Raw genomic sequence first — 23,802 nt, 5'->3', positions numbered from 1 at the left:
CTAACTTCAGTCTTTAATGATTTGATACTAATTTGCCAGAAAACCACAATTTTATGAAAAACAGACCAAAAATGTTATGCAAAAATATAAAATTGCCACGCAATATAGCTGGGAACCTGTCAAAGAAGGGACACCTTTATAAAATTAGTACTGTTAACTTGAGCAGCTGACAAAATAAGATCATCTACATGCATTTCTGAAATAAAAGTAATCTATAACTCTGATCATTACAGTTATTTATAATTGTATACCCTCCACATTTTCTTCCAAAATTGCTATTTTGCAGAGGGATTATTAGGGGAAGAGTAACATTTTGAGCCAAAATTGGGGACAGTTGAGAGGTTTGGATATTCCTAATTCTATAAAGCGATTTATTTGCACGTACCTCTCAACCTCTTAATGCAGGAAGTCTGGACAAGGCCAAATATATTGGGGGAACATGCAAACAGTACTAACAATTGCTCTTGTGTGAACGTAAGACAGTTGATAGTATAACAGGTCTTGCTTTAGCATGCATTTTTCTGAAGGCTATGACGTCTGAAACTCAATGTTTGTCATTATTTAGTGACTTCATTCCTAAATGATTTGGCAGAAAACCACAAATTTTATGAGAAACAAACCAAAAATAAGAAGCAAAAATCTATTCATTCTGCAAAACTCTGTACAGTTAGAGGTATAGTTCAGCCAGGGCTGTCTTGAGTTTGCTGCTCTTCCCCCCCTCACAAAATCATGGTCGAATGGAGCGTCCCCCCTGCAGGTATTCCAATGTCCCATTCCTTGGTTATTTCACCCCATTTGCCATAAACACTGTAATGTGCATACTGCTTTACTTCTGTGATGATATGGATTTCATTTGAAAGTTTTATTTTATATTTTACAGCATAACTCCTAATAGATATCTGCTAAACAAAGCAATATAGTCTCACAATGAAAATAGACTTGGCATTAAAACGTCTCTGCCCTTGATACTCACATTCATTGAAACAGCATTGAAACCCACATTCAAAGAAAATACATTTTGCCAGTGGCAGATAAAGATTAATTTTGGGCTGTTTTCAAATCATAGGCCCCTTGAACACAAAACATACACATGCTCTTTGATACACCATTCTGACTGTATTAAATTATATTCCTTGCACAATACAGTACAGTTGAACAGCCAAATTCAGAACATTTCCATCATAAAAGTCTACTCAAACTTCAACAGTCCACCAGTATCAGTAAATATGCACAATCTCTGAAGAAGTAAAAGCCATCTAAATAATTCCACATTAAAGAAATCTGTTAACTAATGAAGAGGTTACTGCTAGCAAACAACTTTATATGTCATTGTTTCATCTACAAATAAAGTGCCTGTTGCCCTTGTGGAATAAATTGCTTATGTTGCATTAAAAAAATTATAATGCTAGTAATATCGCAATATGGAATGGATGACAAACTGATAACAGATTCATAGTTACTAGTTATCTTCGCCAAAGAGGACTGCAGCATCCGTCCCCTTAACAACAGAGTACAGTATCAGCAATGGATCTACCTAGTGTGGGAGTAGAACCCACAGCCTTATGCATCAAAAGCAAGTACATTACTTGTTGTGCTATTTAAAATGCAAGCAGACTTGGCATAAGCAGCACTAAACTTTTGTTCCCCTGCAGCTCTCAGCTCCTTGTAAATTCTACTCGACACTCAGCTGTATCTTTGGATTTTGCAGTACAAGAAATCTGGACAAGGCCAAAATTTATTTGGGGGGGGCAAAAGCCCCAAAACCAGGGGTACATTTTAAACATTGCTTGTATAATGTCAACTGTAAAGATGGGGAGGCGAAGAGGCAGAATAACCAATGTTATATGCAATGTCAGCGTCAGTATGACAACAGTTAAAAATAAGTAATACTTCCAACAGGTCCCCGATTACACGTTCTGGTCAATAAATCCACTCGCGTGTGCTACAGCTTTCCAGTAGTTTTCACTTCACCAGTTATTAGAATGAATGAATGGATCAACCAAACGACTATTTAGAACTGATTTTTATTCAGAAATAAGAAAAACGGCAAGCGCTTTCAACCGTAGGCTTCATCAGGCCATAAATGATTATACAATTGGATTAAAATGCATTTAAATACGTTTTTTAATAGTGACATCACTTCCTACCATTAATTAATGCCCTAGTAATCCATGCACTTTAACTGCATAACAACTAAAAAACATTACATAAAGCTTTGCCGTGTTAACAAACTTCTTCATGTAAACATTTATAGATACTATATAAATATTATTATATAAAAACAAGTATACAAATCATGTTTAAAAAGATGTGTGTATAAAAGCTTTCTCTACAGTTTTCTTAATAACAATATATAAGAAAAGCAATCACATAGAGTATATATATATATATATATATATATATATATATATATATATCCTTCTAACGATATAGAATACAATTAAAAACTGGCGATATTCCCAAATATATAATACCATAAATAATAATTTGATGTTACTGCTTAGTATTTATTATTTTATACAAAGATTATTAGCATAAAAAATATATAACTATCCTATTCCTAACACCACAGATGTGGGGGAAATAATCTAATACGTACATTATATGTATGTAAAATATAGCTTATAAATGTGACAAAACTGTATTGCCTATTTTGTTTGGTTGATCCCATCTTTACAGTTGACATTTATTTGAGCTTCACAGGGGAAGCGTTTCAAGCAGCCAATATTTGTTTTATATTCATTTTATTACTTGTATAATGTTGGAAAGTTGCTAGAATAAAATGCTGTGTTACCACCATACATTTCACTGCCAAGTATTGAACCCAGGTCTCTGTGCAAAACAGCCAGAACAACATACTACTATGCCAAATCATCTATTTTTATGAAAGAAAGGAAGACTGAAACTTAAATGGCTACCATTTAGTGAATTCAGTTCTCACCATAGCTGGTCAACATCTTAGCACAAAACACCTGAACAAAGCCAATAATGGGGGAATACAGCCCCCAAACATATTCATTGAGTTCAGTTATCACCATAGCTCTCAACCTTGGCACAAAAAGCCTGGACGAAGCCAATAATGGGGGAATACAGTCCAAAAAATAGGGACAAATATCCACTGAGGACACCAGAGCAAATCCACACAAACACAGGGAGGAAATGCAGACTCCACACAGAAGGCACCCTAGCCAAGAATCAAACCAGACAACCCATAGCTGTCAGGCAACACTGCTACCACTGCACCACTGCACTGCTGTCTGTTTTAAGTAACAAAAATACAGAAATCACAGATTTTATGAGGAACAGAACAAATATGAGGCAAAAATCTGCAAATGTTTTAGAAATGGTGGTGGGTAGGGAGTTCAGGCTCTTGTCACTTGGGCCCAAGGTACAGGGTTCAAGCCTTATTCTCTACCCACCACCATGAAGCAACTGGGGCATTACACACACACACACACACACACACACACACACACACACACAGTCATGCTGTGGTGAGGAGGCAGTGACCTTCCAGTTTGTGCAGTCATCGCTGCACAGATCTCTGGGTTGGAAGGGTGGAGTTAACTCCCTTCCCTATCTGGACTGCCTAACTGAGCAGTCTGGAGCTCAGGAATGCCTGAGCATGCATGCTTGGAGTTCTGGTCTGCCTAAACAGCAGCCAGGAACTAAGCACGCATGCGCAGAGTCCGAGAGTTTTTATTTTTATATGTTCTATGGTGGACGGTGGGGGGGCTGGGAGCTTTATTTTATGCACAGGTGGGGGACCCATTTTACAGGTGGGAGGGCTGCAGTCCCGCAGTTCTATAGCATGAGCTGCCCCTACTCTCAACACATCTTACAGTGATGTATAACTGAAGTGTACCACCTTTGTCACAGTGAGCTATCACACAGCTTATTAGCCATAACTAGGTTGTTACACAAGATGTGCAGAATACATACATAAGTGTTTGACAGCATTAATGGCAAGTATGGCATTCATGACAGTGTGGATTGTGCCATATATATATATATAGATATATACCATGCACACAAGTCAACTAGCCTGTATTGCCCATACTGTCACATACAGGTACAGCAGTGTTCCTCCTAACACATCCAGCAGATGTTACAGTGCTTGGACAGTGTGCATAGGTGCCCCAATAGACTGTGCATGTATCATAATATTTCTTCAAGTTTATGAGTGCAGACTCATCTCTTATCACTCTAAATCACATATGTTATGTCAAAGGTGTGGGATTACTGGTGGCATTATTCTGATATTGTCCATGATTGTGGTCATTTCTTGTAATGTTTTCCATGAGCCTTTACCTGTGCCCACCTTGCTGGAGACCTCTGTTGAGAGTACACTCATATTCAGGCATAACAGTTTACACAGCTTCACAATATACATCCTACCCCAACTGTATGCAAATCTCTGATAGATGTCCTCTGCATTATTCATGAAAGGATGCTTATCTCACACAGGCATCCTCCAGATTGTTATTTCACCTTGTGTGACAGTTACATAAAACACATTTGTCACTGTACAGTCCTTACTGTAGCATATAGATATATAATTGTTGTTGCTGCTGCAGCCATCTTCCATTGGCATGTCCTCCTCTGCTGTACATTAGGTTATTTCACCTGCCATCCTTTCCTATTTTCCTTCTTAAAATGCCTTTGTGTGTCAGTACAAACACTTCCTCTGAGTGTTCATTTTACAGTAAACTCTCAGTTAACTGGAACTCAAGCAACCAGAAAAAAAATCGAAGAAATACAGTACAATTTTCATGTGTTGCACTTTCTGCCCCCCTCCCCTGCAGAAACATACCTTATGTTTCTAGAATTTTAGAGTTTTAAAAGGAAGATAGGAATACATTTTCTCTCTCCCCAACCAAGTACAAGTCAAACCAAACAAATAGTATAGGGGACAGTATTAGTCAGGCCTATTTTTAATGGTAACTCTCAAGCAACCAGAAACTACACTTATCCAGAATCTACCAATCCCCATGGGTGCCAGTTAACTGAGAGTTTACTGTACATGGCAGTCCATGTCCTATTACAGATCATTTACACAGCTTCAGTAGAGAATGCCACAAATGGGATATCAGAATACTTTGCACTGTAGAGGACACTGTCCTGTACAGTGTTTGGACCACATACTACACATTCTTACTCTTACCTGTCCAGATATTCCCAAGGATGTTCCGATGTGTTCCTTATTGAATTTGTGGCTTTATGCCACATCACTGGGATGATCTCAGGACTGATGTGAGTCAATATTATATATATTTGAGTTCATACCTCTTAACTATCCTAATTTGTATAGAATGTCCAATGTATGTCTCATATTTTTTATCTTTCCTTATAACATTTTATTTTTCTGGCAGTTCATTGGCTTGTTATTGTGGATTGAAGTCAGAAACTGATGATAGACATTTGAGTTTCATACTTTATGCTCTTCAGAAAATCCATGCTACTGTACAACAGAGTTTATTGAATCCCAGGGTTAAAGTTTAAATTAAACAACAAAACTATCCACATGAAGACAACCTGGAGGAAGCACTAGCAAAATTTAGCACTGCTATGGGGAAAAGTCTTTTTACAAATTTAATTCTTCTGTTTGGAATCATCTATCAGCAGAGGTAAGATTATGACAATCATTAGAAACATTTCATACCAAACTGAACCACCACCTTAGTAGTGAAGCTACTTGTATTTACTTTTATGATAAACCTCAACAAATGGCACCAGTATGAGACTGTGTATTGTTGAGTTCGAGGTAATAAAAACAAAACCAAAAAAAAAAAAAAAACATATTCAAAAGCTTTAATATATTTCAGAAACTGGTTAAGCACTTTTATCTTTATCAAACACAGACTTCATCAGAACCAGTTATCAAAATAACAATACCATTTTTGAAAGTTCTCCACATCACATAACATTTAAATGCTACTACTGTTAAAAACTTTTCCAATTTTAAATGTTCTAATTAAATTTGTAACATTATTAAATGAACAAATCTTGAATAACAGCAAAAAAGTAATTCATATAAAACATGTTATAAATAAATCAAATACAGATAAAATGTCTGATACTTTGTTTTCTAAAATGTTGATTAACGAAATATTAATTTTTAAGCTTGGTGGGGATTTTGCAATTGTCCTGAGTTGCCATAGGAACGCTCTATATTCTAAGGTGTTCTTCCAGTCACCACACGCTAAGGAATCTCTAACCTCTCCAAAGCGAACAATAAAAAAGATTTAAAGTTCACACACACAGTCTCTAAAAATTATAAGATTCAAACATTTTAAACTCATATATTTAAGACAACTAAGTCTACCAGATTTTCACTTGTATTATTTAATAATTAGAGTGTAAAGATTATGACTTATTGTTACTCTAACACACTCTCAAGAACAAAATATTCATGCATGAATTAAATCAGGTTTAAATGCCTATTATCCCATGGAGTTTAATATTTTCTCATGTTACTTTTTAACACCAAGCATTATTAAAAAATCCAAAGTCCACTTTTCTTCTGGACATAAAAGATTTCCACGAACGTATGGCTTACCTACAATTAGACTACTATTCAATTATCTAACCTATTCATTTTAATCTCAGTATTTTGTTAGGAGGTAGAGTGACTGATCTCGCTTGTTTCCCCGAAAATCAAACAAAAATCAGGATGTTTTTTTTTCTTCACCAATGCAAGTTCAGCAAATTAACTAAGATTCTGATCTGACCTCCTAAAACAGTATCTCCATATCCTAAAAAATATTTTATACTATATAAAGCCTAACTTTGCTTTTAGTCATGATATACCATCCAACATAAATTTCATACAGGAACCTCTAGAGGTATTGATACAAAATATGACATTATCTAATGCTTACAAACTAGCAAAGTTATGAAATCATACATATACTTACCTTTCTGATCCTCATTAGATGCAAAAGCAAATTTGGACAACCTTGTAAAACTTCATATCTTATAGCACAAAATATATCCTTTTAAAAACTATTCTGCATTCAGTTAATGATTCTAAATAATACTTATTTCACATAGTACAAAAAGTATTATTCTCCCCTAAATTTTCCACAAACTGTAATAACTGTGAAAAAAAGCAGGCATTCTACACAAATTGTGGTCTTCCAAACCAATGCAAAGGAACTGTTCTCCCTTAATTACCAGAATTAAGACCAACATTGTAAGTATCAAATCCATCAACTGGAACCTTACAACTCTACACCTTCTTTTGTCAGACTTACAAAGAAAATACGTATTTGAACTTATTGCTTATTACTCTCTCCTTAAAACATTACAAAACCGCTATATCCTGAATCTATAAATTCAAAAAGGTTCACTTAAATGACCTCTAAACACTAAAAAGCCATTAAAATGTTATCATACCTGTTTCAGATTTTAAACATCATTTTAAAAATGTTATCCTGCCATTTCACATTCAACTTTTAATGGTTTAAATAGCTAAATATTCTCAATCCCTTCAGCTTTGGCTTCTATTCACTGGGGATTAACAAAGATAGCTTCAATTAATTTCCAATCATTTTTAATAATTTTACTTATGTATGATGTTTAATCCTCCACTGTTAATCCTGTAATTAATTGGTAATTCTATTGCTTAAGAAGTTCTGATTTTTTTAGTAATTACCTACTTAGGTTTGTTAATAATTGCTAATACTTCATAGTATTTGTTAAGATTCATTTATGATATTTATATGTGATAAGTTTCCTTTCTATATATATATCAGGTCTACTTGTTCATATCAAATTCCGCTACATATGTATATTTCAATGTTCCTTTTTTTTTGTTTTTACTTTGTCACTTTTTTCTGTTCAAAGATAAAATAAGCCATTAAAAATATAGAAAAAAAAAAGTTTGCACACACCAAAGAGTGCCATGCTAATGCACTCCTATTCAATTAGTTAACTGATGCTATAATTGTGGTGATAAATCCTTTTTGGTAATGTCATGTTTAGGATAAGGGTTAGTAGTGGAGATATGATGGCATTCAAATTACTAAATTACATAATGTTTATTGCCTTGACATATTGAAAGTTATGTGAACTGCTTCAGAATAAAAAACAACTGCATCTCTGTGTTGTACATATCAACTGTTTGTTCTTTTGCCTTTTGTACTGTACATATTTTCCATTTGTTCTGTTGCCTCTCTTGGCCTGGATTATAGCTGAAAAGTGTCTAATGACTAGTCCATTAACCCAGTTATAATCCTGAAAACAAATAAATAAACACACTATGTGAATCTATGGGCATTCTACGCAATGTATCCCTTTAGTATTTTATTCAAATTTAGTCAAAATAATATAGCTCAGACATACTCAAAGGACACTTAACAGTTCCTTCAACAGAATAAATAAACTTTACCTTCAGCAGTAACTAGATAATCAAACTATTTCTCAGAAGTATTCCATATTATCCTTGACAGATCCTCTTCTTTTACCCCACAGCAATTACTGTTCAGTGTCTATATTTGTCTTTCTCATGCTTCATAATGATATTCCATTTAGATCAAACTATACCATTAGAGTCTTTAAAACTGATCTTTGTATCATCATTAATGAGAAAAAAAAACTTGGAGGAGGGGAAGGGTTTAAGAGAGGACATTAGGAGAAGTGGAAATGTGACAAGAGATGTCACTAGGAGATATTCCTTCACATAAACCAGTATGAGTCAGTTTATGATTTTATGGTTGCTGCTTGGTGTCAGAAAGTAAATATATGTCCATTAATGCTAAGAAACAGATCCTTGGCAGGATGACATCCAAAATCTTAACATACATGTTTTGTTGGTGTTGGGTCCTAATCTGCTGCATCTCTTATTGTCCCAAACCCGATCCATAAACTACATCATAAAATGTCAGTTGGATGTCAGAGCATTTATTAAGATCACAGAAAAAAAACAACACACAGAATACTTAATTTCCTCTGTAAAATTCACACATTGCAAATTATTTCATATGTTGCCAGTCAGCATTGCTCTCCCTGTGCTGGCCTGAAATTGTGCCGATGTGGCATACACCATGCCTGCTCAGATCCTTAATGATAACAATACATTGCAGGACCTGCCTCTTTCTGCCCTCACTCCAAATAACTGATGAAAAAGTAAAATTAACAGACCTCTAGTCACATACCTAGATTTGTAGGCTAGTGTAATTTTCATGTCAGCACAACACAGACCAGATGCTGATGAAACCAAGAGGAGGACTTCAGAGTGGGGTGAGGACAAACTGCAACTGCTCTGGGAAATTCAAAAAATAAAGGGAGTTGGGAGGGTGCACAACTGAGGTAGATCACTAAATTGGTAGCTGGAAGGCAAGGAAACTTTAAATAGCTTGTCCTGTGCCATACTCCGCAATCTATCTTGGCAGGTGACAAGAGGTTTGCTGACAAACTGCTCTTTGCAGCCCCTTTAACTCATCCACAGTGGGAGCACTGACTGCTTTTTTTTGCTCCATGCCTATAGCACTAATTGAAAAGTTGGTTAAAAGTACTGTTCCCTCTGCTTTTTGCACTGCTTCCAAAGCATACTGAAGTCAGAATTCATTAGACTAATCATGGTGCTGTCAGAGCAACTAGGCTGCAATGTAATACCTGTGGAGGAGAATAACCTGGCTGAACAATTATTTGTCCACCCTTTCCAAATTGTATTAGTCTAGATTACAATCAAACTAAAATTAAAATAGCTAGCATGCATCAAGCTAAATTTTATATAATAGTAGAATGTATTTGCACATAAATAAATTATTAACTTAATTCTGAATAGGTATCGATCAATAAAAATGAACTTGCTGTACAGCAGTAAAGTCAGAAAAAATCAGCTTACTTACATTAGATGCTGACAGTTTGGTAAGGCATGTCACATGAAAATTAGTCAGTGATCAGTCCGAACAAGAGTTAAAAGTCCATACTTAACAGTCTTTTTGTCCTGAATGGGCACTGTGAAATAGGCATTCTCTATCAACTCTTTCTTTGGGAGATCCACAAAACTGGTGATGATTCTTGGCTCTTTGGTTCTGGCTTGTCTTGTAGGCTAAAGTACAATTTATTTGCTGGGAGTCCTGGTCAAATGCCCCTGTCTGGCACACTCTTCTTTCCCTCACTGAGAATGGATCCACTTTTCTGGTTTTGCAAGTCACAGCATTAGCAAGATGCAATAGCACAATCTTTGGTTTCCTTTCCAGTCTGTATAGTGCTAGAGTAGTGCTAGTGTAGTGCTAGAGTAGTGCTAGATTTTCTTTTAGCTGGCAGTTGGAAGCCTTCCAAGGTTGACTGCATAAATTAAATCTGAAAGTCTGCAGCAGTCTGAAGTCTCTGACGATTCTCAAAGTGTGAACAAGGTACATACTCAACTAGGATTACTTGTTTGTGTGTTTCAATAAAGGATATTCCATTTTTAACTCAACTATGGGCTACTTACTATTTTATTATTTTGTAGTACATATTTTAAAGTTCAAATTTTATTAGTGAACTAAGTGCATAACATATTTCAAGGAGTGAACTTCACACCATCCACACTGCAATGTTTCTGTTTGGTTTATTTTTGACCCAGTATAGGTTGCATACTAGGTTTTCTGAGACTTCAAGGGATACCACTGATTTTTCTTTTTATTATAAAACCAGACAATGCTAACTTAGTGCTTTTATCCCTGAAATGTAAGGACTTCTTCAGTGTTATTAACCACATTATATATAGGCAAAACAAATAAGAAAGGTTTAGGGAGCATGATTATGACATGAAAAAAAAAGAATAAGTCAACCAATGCTTTGAAAAGACATAGGACACAATGTTTTGGGTTTCAAGAAATTTGTCTTTTTCGTAATTGAAAGATTCTTTGGGGAGAAGTGGGGGGGGTAGATTTTGAGACTATGCTTGAATATAAAAAGTTGATTTGGCAGTTGAAATTGAATGCTACTGCCCCCCACACCCCAGTGATAATGTGTCTATTACAAGTGTCTTAAAAATGAAAGCCAATATATTTAATTAATGACATTATTTATGTGTTTTGTTAAATAAAAAAATGTTAGTTGTGGGGTTTTTACTTGTATAATTTTGAAACAGCTATGAGTGGGTATTGATATATGAGTATTTGCAACAACAATGGCGGTAGTGCTAGGTTTTACTCAAATATACACAATTTGTTTATTTAAAAATGAAAAGGAAATAAGGTACTATGTTTAACACATGACAATTTCTTTTTTAATATTACATATGTGATTGAATGTTAATGTACCATTTAATATGTTTTTATGTTGCATCACTTTAATTGTATGATTGATCCACCAACTTATGGGAGGGGATATGAATGAATAGAGTATACATATGGATGTTTTATGATGTGGTTAATAACGCTGAAGAAGTCCTTACATTTCAGGTATATTTCAGGTATGAAAGTGCTAAGTTGTGGATGTGTGTTTTTATAATAAACTGACAAACTGGTAGCAGTTTCATCTATCTTAATGGCTCTATGGTTGTACTTTGTGAATTTTCAAGTATCATCAGTTGGTTCCTGATATACGTGCATGTGTGTGCATGTGTGTGTGTGTGTGTGTTTGTGTGTGTGTATTTTATATATATATATATATATATATATATATATATATATATATATATATATATAGTTACACTTCAAAATATCAAAAAGTACATTTTACTGAAAAGGTATTGGGAGATGAAAAACACTGAAAGCCCAAAATATCGAAAACGCGTTTGTCTGAATGCTTATTTTTATAACGTTTGTAAGCAGGAGTGTATAGGAAAATGAAAGTTTGACTGAAAAGGTTATAGTGGTTGGTGTGTATGTGTGAGTGTTTGCAGGTTAGGGTAAGGCTTAGATAAGGGAGTAGATTTACAGTTTTAGGTAACCGGGTCAATTTATTGCTTTGCATGTTTGTTGTTGTGTGTTTTCTGTGTCCCTTTGTCTTGTGTAGTGGTACTGTTAGGGGAAAGATTTTTAATTATATAATGTCTAAGGCTAGGGTTAGAGGTAGGTTTAGGCTTAGGGATAGTGTTAGGGTTAGCACACATGATTAAGGTGGTGCAGGGTTGATGAGGACCAAATATTGCAAGCTTGAATGGTGTTCGGACTCACAGCATGGTTCCCAGTGGGAGTGGGTATGCTTCAGCATTCAGATCTGAGCCCACTGCTGTTCATACGGTTCTACTTCAAAACATCAAAAACTCATAATATCTAATTTCAAAACATCAAGACCATAACATCAAAAATCCAAAACATCTAAAACTCATAACATTGAAAATTCAAAACAATGAAACTTTGCATCACAACATCAAAAACTACAAAGCACATGTAAATAACACCCCCTCTACCTCTAAGACTACCAAATGAACAAACACACTTTTTACTATGTTTCTGCTGGGGTGCAAGGCCCCTTACACCCCCCCATGTGGGAGGCTCTGCCCCTCCACACTCCCATAAATTAAATATACCAACTCTGAGATTGCACTACGTGGGAAAAAGTTAATTTTCTAACCTTCACCTTAAAAATGTACACTATGCCTAAATCACTTACCTTTATGGCCTAAAAACACATATAGAATGGCAAAATAAACACTATATAAATACTATAAATTCCTTCACTATATAAATAATAACTATATAAATAAAAACTACTACATCTTATAGTGATACCACAAGATTAACAGAATAAACTATAACATTTACATGTTTGATGATACACTTCTCGATATTATACATTTTCACTGTTATGACATTCTATGTTATGAGTTTTATATGCATTGGAATTTTGATGTTATGATCTCAATGGTTTGAAATTAGATATTATGAGTTTTCAGTGTTTTGAAGTAGAACTGCTCATACAGGTGATAGACTACGTTAGCAAAGAGATCAGATGGGACAGATCAAGAAAGCTCCTGTATACAGATGATGTGGCAATATAAGCAAACTGAAAAGGAGAGTCAGCATGTGACAGGGACATAAAAAAGTGAAGACATATGGATACAATTAAGTACAGGCAAGACAGTGTTCATAGCAGCAAACTGTGAAAATCAGAAGAGGCTGAAAATTGAGATATAAAGGCAAATACTGGAACAATTTCACAGAATGTTTCTAGGAGGCATACCTCTGAACTCCAGATTTTCACAGAATGTCTAGATTTTTTTCTCATAATTTTTCGTCTGTTCCTCATAGAATTTCTGGTTTCCTGGCAAATCATTGAAGTCTGAAGTCACTAAATAATGATAGTTGAGTTTCAGACTTCATATCCTACATAAAATGCATGCTAATGTAAAGCCTGTTATCCTATCAACTTTCTAGATTTATGACAACAATGTTTGTTCCCCCATTATTTTTATCTTTGTCCAGTCTTCTTTAACTAAGAATTTGAAAGTTATGCTAGGAGGCATGACTGAAGAGAAGGGAAGTCTGAATGGGAAGGTCAAAGTTAAAATTAGTGTCCGGAGTAGTGTGTGATAGAACATATAAGAATTCCATGGAAGTAAGAGCGAAGGCTTTCAGAACTACTTGAAGGCATGATGGTTAAAAGTTCAGGAATTGTCATCAGGAGTACCTAGATCCCTTATGACAGTGTTTGACTGGAGGGGTATGTGAACTATACTTTATGCAAAAATGTTCTGTTTGCCAAAATTAACTCTATTACATTTTTTGACATTTAATTTGTGACCATCGCCCTTGCCCCAGGTGTTAACATGGTCCAGTCCATGTTGCAGCAATTGTGAGTCAGTGGAAGATTGAATAGGTCACCACAGGCCAGGACGGTTGGCTTATAGGTCTGAGAAACATGCTATATAGAAGAGGGCCAAAGACAGAGCCCCATGGTGCTGTCACCTCAATGGTACAACATTTTCCTTTCAGAAGTGACATCTCTGACTCTAACCATGTTAGTTCTGTAAAATAACCAGCTAGCCATCCACTGCACCACATACGGATTTATATTCAGATTTACAGGTAAGTTAATAATGCCTGTGTACAGAATACTGTCATGGGACATGATCAAGTCTAGATATGCTGTATCCACTGCTTTGGTGACTTCTTCAAAGAAATTACTGAAGTTAAAGAGAGGCAGGACCTTCCTTAAGAATGCCATGGTAATGATTGTCCAGAGTTAACAGATTTTTCAATGTCTAAATTAATGAAAGGCCTGAGGTTTGGGCCGGGTCTATATTACAATATTTAAAAGGCCGGAGTTTGAACGACTTAAAAATCGAAAATGCCATAACTGTGTCCCCTGCACCCCGCGCTAATTATATATACCAACTCCAAGATCACACTAAAGTGAAGAAAGGGCAAATTGTCCGATCTTCACTGTACAGTGATCTCACAAAATACACATAGTTGAATGGCATTTCTGATATTAAAGCCATTCGATCTTCAGCCTCTTCAATTTCATAATAGGACCCTGATTTGGGCCGGGTCGATATTATAACATCGAATTTTATAAAGTTCGAATATTATATCATCAAACCAGTTTTGTCAAATGCTGAAAACAGCAAAGGTGTAGGACACTGAATTCTTTCCCAGGGAAAGAATTCTGAGGCCATTGCTGCGGCTTCACTGTTTTCAGTATTCGATGTATTGGAGCATTACGGGTCAGGTTCAGGTAAGTGTGCGATTGCCTGTAGGTTAGGGTTAGGGGGTGGGTTAGGGTTAGAGAGCGGGTCAGGTAAGTGTGCGGTTGTGTGTAGGTAAGGGTTAGGGGCGGGTTAGGTGAGTTAGGGTTAGGGCGCGAGTAAGGTGAGTGTGCGATAGTGATGGACCTTAGGGTTAGGGTCGGGTTAAGGTAAGTGGATAGCTAGTAGTGTATGTAAAGTTTAGTTTAGGTGTAGGATTTTAAGTGTATGTGTGTGGATTGATGTTTTTTGTGTTTGTGTTGTGTGTATGTTTCTCGGAATAGCGATTTCTTTCCCCTGAGAAAAAAATTGCTATTCTGACTGTTCGATGTTTGCGGATTTCGATGTTTACAGTTCTATATTATAATATTCAATCTTTGTAGTTTTCGATGTTATAATATAGACCCATTTGGGCCACCCTTATATAACAGTATTTCAATAGTTTTCCAGACTTTAGAGAAACCAGCAGAGAAACTTAGATTAAAGAGGCTAAGTAGAGTAGTAGTAGTTCAGATAGCCATATTTGTTACTGATAATCAGGTAACATGGCATATTATCAGGCCAATGGATTAGGTTTTGCAAGGCCTGCAAGAACCTGTTCCATAATAATCAAAGGTAGTAGTGGCTGGGATTGTGGAGTCTGTGGAAAAGCTGTAACTGTGGCTGGAGTAAAATTTGCACTAAATTTGTTGGGTAGGTTATTAGCTATTTCCTTTGGGTCAGGTTGAGTTACATTGCTGTGGAGTAGCTGTGAACATTGTTGGACATTATTTCTTAGCTTCCTGACACAAAGAAAGATAGGCAGTAATTGTGATTTTACTGGCTGTTTAAAGTTCATACTGAACCTTAAGTTTCCTAATATTTCCCTTAAGCTGTTTACTAGTTTGCTTAATTGTTCTCTTAAGGTGGGTCGAATGAGACCTCTTATAAACATTAAATAATTCATTTCTCTTGTCATATAATTCATTTATATGGATATTTCACCACAGGGGTTTGTTTTTAAATTTCCCATTAACTTTGGTACAGAATGGGACTGCTGTACTAGTGCAATTATTTAAGTGGGAATAGATGTAAGAGGCAAAGGCAATGGCTATGATGCTCAATTTCTTCTTAATCATGTTTGCTAAATTATGTTTGGCCTAAAAGAATAGTATTATTACTGGTCCTTTATTTATTGTTACTAGAGGGCAAAATGGTTGTATCAAGCCAGAAAACAAATTATATTTTCATCTCATGATTATATAACCAGACAATAACCTATTATTAGGCATTAACTACACCTCCTGCCATCAAAAACTTGCATTCATTGTGAAGGATCATTATCAGATAGAAAATGTACAAATAAGCAAAAGTGACTCCCCATCTTTAAGTAAATAGATGAACTGCCCATACCTCTTAGAACAAAAGTCATGCATTTAGTGTTAAACCCATATTAGTTTCTGATTTGCATTATAACTTATGATATTTTCTTGTTTTAATGGGTACTTCGCTCAAACATTACATCTTCATCTGTCCAAGGAGAAGAGGACACCATTTAAAGATGCAAAATGAACATCTAAGAAAGAGAGGACACATCTTTAACAAAGAAGGTGGAAGACAACTGCAACAACCTTCAGCAGTTGCAGAATTCATGAATGCAAAAGACAATACAGGATAAAGTTTGAGTGGTGTGAGACAACTGTTAGTTGAATAAGACCTGTAGTTCTCCAAGTTGGCAGGAACATTGTAATACATGGTGAGCTGAATGGTCCTAGTCTAATACTAGAACATATGTTTCTTTATTAAATGGCTACCTGGCATCAGTCAGACAACATTGGCCAAAATGATATGTCTTTGGTGTTGTGTGCATATCACTAGACACTGTTACCTCTCCTAACAAGTCTGTCATTAGCTAGTAATCCTTCTCACCAATACACACACACACACACACACACACACACACACACACACACACACACACACACACACACACACACACACACACACACACACACACACACACACACACACACACACACACACAAGCAAATAAAACAAATAAATAAAAATTGTAAATAAATAGACAAACAAACACATATTAAGCAGAAGAGTCTGGACGTAAATGGATTATACTCTGCAGATCTGATTACTTTTTTATAGTTAGCTATTGGTTTGAGTTTTCAACTTAATTATGAGCAGTGTAGATCAATGGGGAACTGTAGCTAATACGTGTTCTCTGCAGGGTAATACCTGCTAAACATGTAGAAGCAGTTCAATTATGTGACCACATATTTAGTTGTTATGATGTGGCTGTGATTTTAAAAAGATTCTAATCAATCCCACCCCTCCACTACTATTTGAACACTTCTCCATGTGATTTACATTTTGAGGCAAAGCCCACTCAAATTGTCATAAAAAGGAATATATTTCATACCAAAATAACTGTCTCAATTATTCTCATATGGAAAGTTTTGGGCAACTTATTATCAGTGTGTATGCTTAGCTTTCACAAGTAAAGCCAGGTATGACAAAAGTAGTATATTTATGAGTAAAAGAACATAACACTACAACTTGCCTTGTAAGGTTTATTTGCCACTGAAGTATTTTTATTTTATTTATTTTACATTTGTTGACCGGGCTAGTCTAACTGGATATATATCCATTTTCAGTAGAGGCCCGGGAAGAAAAGCTCCGATGAACACAATAGTATTATCAAAGGTTAAAGGTTACAATAAAATAAACACAAACAGTAAGTAACCAGGTAGTAAGTTACAATAAAATAGTAATAATCTGAATAATAAACTGATCAGTTACAGTACTGCAACATTTATCTTCTGTAAGTTCACCGTGTGGCCATTTATAAAGAAAAATTAAATTTAGACAACAAAGAAATTATAACGTTTTGGGGTAAATTATTGTGCAAATAAGCAACTGCATTTGACAGCATGGGCAGCCTAATAAAGTCAGTCAAGGACAATTCAAGGCAACCTATAAAGTGTAAAAAATGTGCAGTAATGTCTCTATGTTTAGGCAGGCTGTAAGGGAATTAGGATGAGCAAGCAAAACAAAAGTGTAAACAGAACAAAACATCAAAGATACTGAAAGAGATACATGGTATAAATCCATTTGCTGCAGCAATTCAGAATTTCTGTTACATTCCCATGTGAAATGAAGTCATGAGGAGATAATAAGAAAACAGTCAGGAGGAAAGACGGGCAGAGAAGGAGGGAAAAGGATTGCTGAGGCAAAATCCATGAAAAAGACGGACTGAAGCCATCAGGAAACAGCAACTCTGAACTTACTGCAAATTAGCAAATAAGGAAGGAAAGTCAAAGTCAAAGAAAACTTTATTGAAATTCAGAACTACACAGTATTGTAGCTGAAAGAAATTGCAACGCTTCATTCTCAATGCAGGAAACAGCTGCACATATAGACAGAAGAATTAATAAAATATGACAGTAGAATTTTAATAAGTAGCAATTTGTAAGTAAAGTAGGACAGCAGTGACCCACACCCATCCCAGAGCAGGAGACAAGGAAGACAAGGAACAATATGAAGGTAATATTGTCAAAGTAAAACTGAAACAATAGCAGCATATCTATGAAAAGACTGAATTATTGCACAGTTTATATATTGCCCTTTACAGTCCTTCAGTTTGTAGGTGAGCTACCTTAGTATTGCACTTAGTTATTGCACATCCATAAAATAAGCTGTGCCCTCATTTGGCTCTTTTGCAGAGGTGGTAAGAAATATTGTGTTGCTGTGATTAAAATTTTAGTCAAAGAAAACATTCAAGTTGCAAAACACATTATATAACAATAAAAAAGCTGTTATTAAAGTTTGTATGTGTGTGCACGTGTCCGAGTGTGTGTATGTGGTGTGTATCTGTGTATGCCCATGTCTGTGATTATATCTGGTTGACAAATAATAAAAGGAAAAAGGGAAATAAATGAGTTTTCTTGCAAAAAAGGACATCTGCTTATAGATTAGAAAAGCAAACTGCAGTTTGAAAAGGAAGACAGTATTCATCACTGCTAACAATAAAGTGAATTAGAACGGATGGATATCAGCAGACATCCCCTTGCAGTGAAAAGTGCTGTACAATTCAGTGCAACATATGTGAACATTACATTCAAGCTAAAATCCTTTGTGTCATCTGTGTGTGTGCAGCTATGTTATTAATATGCTGCACCCATATAATTCTCTTTTGATATGTAATGTGAATGCATGTATATACATTTTTTTTTCATTGCTAAGCATCTGATAAGGTAACATTGTCTTTGCCCAAGTTTATATTTATTTATTGACATTTGATTTTACTGGGTAAGTCTAACTGGATAGGTACCAATTTTCAGCAGATGCCCAGAGAGAAAAGCTTCAAAGTATTACAAAAACATTTTAAGAAAATTAATTGTACAATCTTCAAAAATAATACAGAAAACATACAGTTTAATAATTATACCAAGTTAGACATAATATGAAGACATTGGTATATCCATTTTTATTGCATCAGACACTTTCTGGACTTGCCAGAGAAACTTGCAATTAAAACAGTGGGTCTATCAAAGGCAATGACCTTCACTGTATAATGAGGCATGCAGATAACCATTAGGTAGATAAACAGGCATTCTGCTAGTATTTACCTAATAGTGTTGGTATAGCCCAACTTGTAATAGTGTGTAGGAACATTGATCTGTGCCAATTAGTCAAAGTAGTACTGGGGGAAGGTAACTGTATGTTTTGTCTTAGGGATCTTATAAATCAAAACTTCTAAATTCTGTGTATTGCCATCCATAAAGCATCATGTGATTAACTACACATTCATTCATTATGCAGAGGCTGCTGGGTGGTAAGTCTACTCAGCACACAGAGACATTTGCTGTTATAGTATCCCTGTGTGCTATCCATTTATTCCTACTCTGACAAACATGCCATATCTTTTGTTTCGAGGCTTGTGTTCACTAAATGCACACCACATGATGCAAGTGACAAATGCTGCATTCCACAGTAAATGCATCATACATGATGTGAGTTAATTCACACCACAATGCGCTGTTTAATGAACATTAAATGACATGAGTGATAAAAGTGGGAGTGCAACATAGATTCCCAACACATTCTGTGAGTGGTACAACTTTAATATATTTGATGCCTTCAGGACTCGAGCCTCTGTTGAATGGCATCTTCTTATTCCCTTGCCAGGCTGGATTGTGTACTTCAGTGCAATATGCTTGCAAAAAAACTTGGTTGAATTTCTTATTAGGAAGATATTGCTGTTGTTGGTTACTAAGTGGTATTGTGTGTGTGTGTGTGTGTGTGTGTGTGTGTGTGTGTGTGTGTGTGTGTGTGTGTGTGTGTGTGTGTGTGTGTGTGAGTGTTTGTGTGTGTGTGTGTGTGTGTGTGTGTGTGTGTGTGTGTGTGTGTGTGTGTGTGTGTGTGTGTGTGTGTGTGTGTGTGTGTGTGTGTGTGTGTGTGTGTGTGTGTGTGTGTGTGTGTGTGTGTGTGTGTGTGTCTGTATGCTTGCATGCACATGCTTATATGTAGCAGTCTTTTCATTTGGATGTAGTTCATGTCAGAGGATGCCTGGACATGTCGCTTTACAGTGAAGGATGCTATGTCCCATTTTTAAGTAGGTAGGCCCTGTACTGGTCATGACTTGTGCATCTTGTGCATGAGCTTCCTGAGTAAAAGCACAACACTGTGTTACTGTGGCAAAAACAGTTCTGTGCCTTGATTACCAAACTATAAGACTGCAATTGCCATTTGGTCTTTTCTCCTTTTCTGGTTAGTACAGTACCTAAGCTCTGCTCACAGTCTGTACACATGTCATAACACATGGCTGACATTGTGTACTAGCACACATCAGTCTGGGCACTGCTTGAACAGATACATTATTGTTTTGCATTTGAATGGTTTCATATTAGTCTGCACTGGTCACATTTCTAGTCATTGTACAGTATATATCCACGATACCTTGTGAAGTCTTGCAACCCCATTTCATGAAGACCATGTTATGTGTCATTTATGCATTTGGTTATTGTAGAACTTTTCATTGTATTGACACTTTTTAGTGCCCGATACTAAATTTGGCATAATTTGTAACCCAGGGATCATACATTTAAAGACTTTTCAAACTAAAGTGAGGGGGGGGGCTCAGGATACAAAAGAGATGAATAAAGCACATACAGCAAACTTAAATTAAATAATAATAATTACTGCTGCGAAGATGGTAAGTCATAGTGGCAGAAGATATAAATGGTTGCTTGGCTGATGCTAACGATATAAGTTTTAAAAATTTCTATGAAAATGCTTAAATGTTAGGTCATAAGTATTTTTCTCATTTGATTTTCTCTCTGAAAACAGAGTTTCATTTAGAGTGTGCCTGTGTGGGTTGTCTTTGTATTATATCAAATGCAGCATACATTTCGCAGTGCTGTTTTGCAACATTGGTAATGTAGGCTACAGTATTCCCTTTGCTTCTTTTCTTCTGGTGTGAAGTTATAGTAAAAGAAGATGAACATGACATAGTTTGTTCTGTTGATTTAGTTCATTAACAAGGTTTATAAGACAGATTTGTTGACATTTTATGGGGAGAAGTATAAACAATCCCTAAAGCTGGCATATGAGTAGACAGTTGTAAATATTTTATATTCCTTCTAAATGTGCTGGCTTTTTAAACTAACAAAAATATGCTTTTACATTACTGTGGACAAATGCATGACTAGTGTTCAAAATTATATTCTGAAGTCTTTGAAAGTGTTGTCACTTTTAAGTTGACTTCGTATGGTCATAAAAATACAGAGTGAAAATGTAAGCCAAAAATATCAGAAAATGTCAAAATTATCAGACAGCACTCAGTTTATTGGCCGTACTCAAGTAACATTGTAAATTCATAGTTCCTTGCCTTTGACGTAAAAGCAAAAAGGCAGAGATTACAGTTTAAGATTTCATGAAGTTTATGTATGCCAATTTTCAGAAGCAAGAGAAAAGGTGCAAATGTCGAAAAATGATCTTCGCAAATTATATTCAGTCATATCTACTACTGAAGAACACTTAGCGGTTCTAACACAGTAACGCACTATTGATATATCTTATATAGCCATAGGTGTGCAGAAAGGGGGAATTACACTTCTGGCATTAAAGTGCAGCATCACGAAATTACATCCCTCACTACCCTATTGCCATACTTCCTCTACAACAAACTATTTGGGTGTTACACAAAAAATTGTTACTAAAGTGCTGCTGTGCATTGGAGACATAACTATATTCATTCAGATGCTCATTGCCCTCCTGCAACGTGACTCATTGGGAAGATCTCTGCTTTACATTCAGGATCAAAGGTTCAGTTCTGACTTCCTGCCACTGACATAGTGGAGTTTGCACATTTTCAATTAATAAGTACATAGGTAGGTACTAGGCTATTGGTCCTAGGGCCTATACAAGCCTAGCTAAAAAGGTATCCTGGCTTTCACCACCCAAGAAAATTATTTTCCTGTGCCCCTGTCAAGCAGAGCCACAGAAGTGATCCCGGGGTGAATTTCCTATTACCCATCCAATCATCAAGATTTTTCTTGAAGAGTGCTGATGAGGAGCTCTGTTTGACACAGACAGGTAGTCTGTTCCAGAGTATGAGGAGTCTCTGAGACAGGAATCTATCCTTCCTCTTGTTCTGTTTATTGTGGTGACAAGGTTTAGGTCCCTAGAGCGTGTAGCTCGGAGGGATTGGGATTTCTTTAAGTGGAGCATGTCCAACAGCTCTGGGTTTGACATAGCTTTGTATGTTAGGCAGAGATCGCCTCTGAGTAAGCGATATGTGACGGAGTAAAGCTGGAGTTTTTTGAGACGGTCTGCATAGGGCATCTTGTTTGAGGCTAGTAATCCTCTTTGTGAGGTATTTCTGCGGCCTTTCCAGTTGTTGTAGATGTCTTATGAGGTACATACCAAAAGGGGCATTGTACTCTATAATGGGTCTAATGAGTGACGAGTAGAGGGGAACAATGACATCTTTTTTTCTGGTTGAGAAACCTTTTGTGATGAGGTGTGCCACGTAGAAGGATTTCCTGACCACTGTGGCAATGTGATTATCAAAGGAGAGACTACTGTCCACCTGTGTCCCAAGGTTTCTTATTACACTTTCGGTATTAAGTAGACTACCGCCTATGTGGTAATTCATGGGTACAGAGTTTTTACCAAAGGGGATGGGAATGCACTTTTTGGCATTGAGCTTGAGGCCATGGCTTTGACACCAGGCATCTGTCTCAGTGAGGTCCTTTTGTAGGATGTCCACATTGTTAGGAGTTTTGATTATGGCTCCTAGTTTGCAGTCATCTGTGAACTTAGTTACCCAAAGACCTTCTGTGTTAGCCTGTACTTCAGAGAAGTAGATACCAAACAGGAGAGGATCCAGGACTGAACCCTTTGGTACTCCACTTGTCACTGGTCTGAAGTCTGATTTGGAGTCTGTTACTTTCACAGTGTGGGTTCTGTCAGTAAGCCAGTTGGCAAACCATCTTGTGACATAGGGATTTATACCTAGTTTAGTGAGTTTATCTATAATTCCAGAGTGGGAGATGGTGTCAAACACCTTGGCGAGATCTAGATAGGCTGTGTGAACCACCTTACCCTCATCTATGGCTTTAGTGATGTATTATTGTCATCTCTTCACCAAATAAAAACATCCTGGTTGGCTGCATAAACTTGTATGTATGCACACACATACACACACACACACACACACACACACACACACACACACACACACACACACACACACACACACACACACACACACCAACCTGCTTCTCCACTTAACAAATGATGCAATATAAATAAATGAATCCCCAAACAGAGTCAACAGGAATGTGAGATTTGGTTTTAATGGCTACATCTTTACTACCAGTGGCATTAAATTCCTGCATTCATTTTGCCAAGTCTTATTTTTAACCATATATGTTCACAGGATATTTTCCAAGTCAGCTGCTGGCAATTTACTTACCATATGCTGCCTCTTGAAGTAAGTGAAATTGTTAAAGAGGAGGTCATGCATTACTATCAATGTGTTTTTTCTAACTCCTCATTATAATGAATAGGATCTGGATGTCTTATATGGAGATGGAGAAAGGATTTTGCACTTGTAAATGGATATTTGACAGTCAGGAATTATCAGAGTGTCTGATTACCATTAACTTAAC

The sequence above is a fragment of the Protopterus annectens genome, chromosome 2.part1, assembly GCF_019279795.1.
Source record: "Protopterus annectens isolate FY-2018-M chromosome 2.part1, PAN1.0, whole genome shotgun sequence".
Lineage (NCBI taxonomy): Eukaryota > Metazoa > Chordata > Ceratodontiformes > Protopteridae > Protopterus > Protopterus annectens.
Note: the sequence above shows the minus strand (reverse complement) of the source record.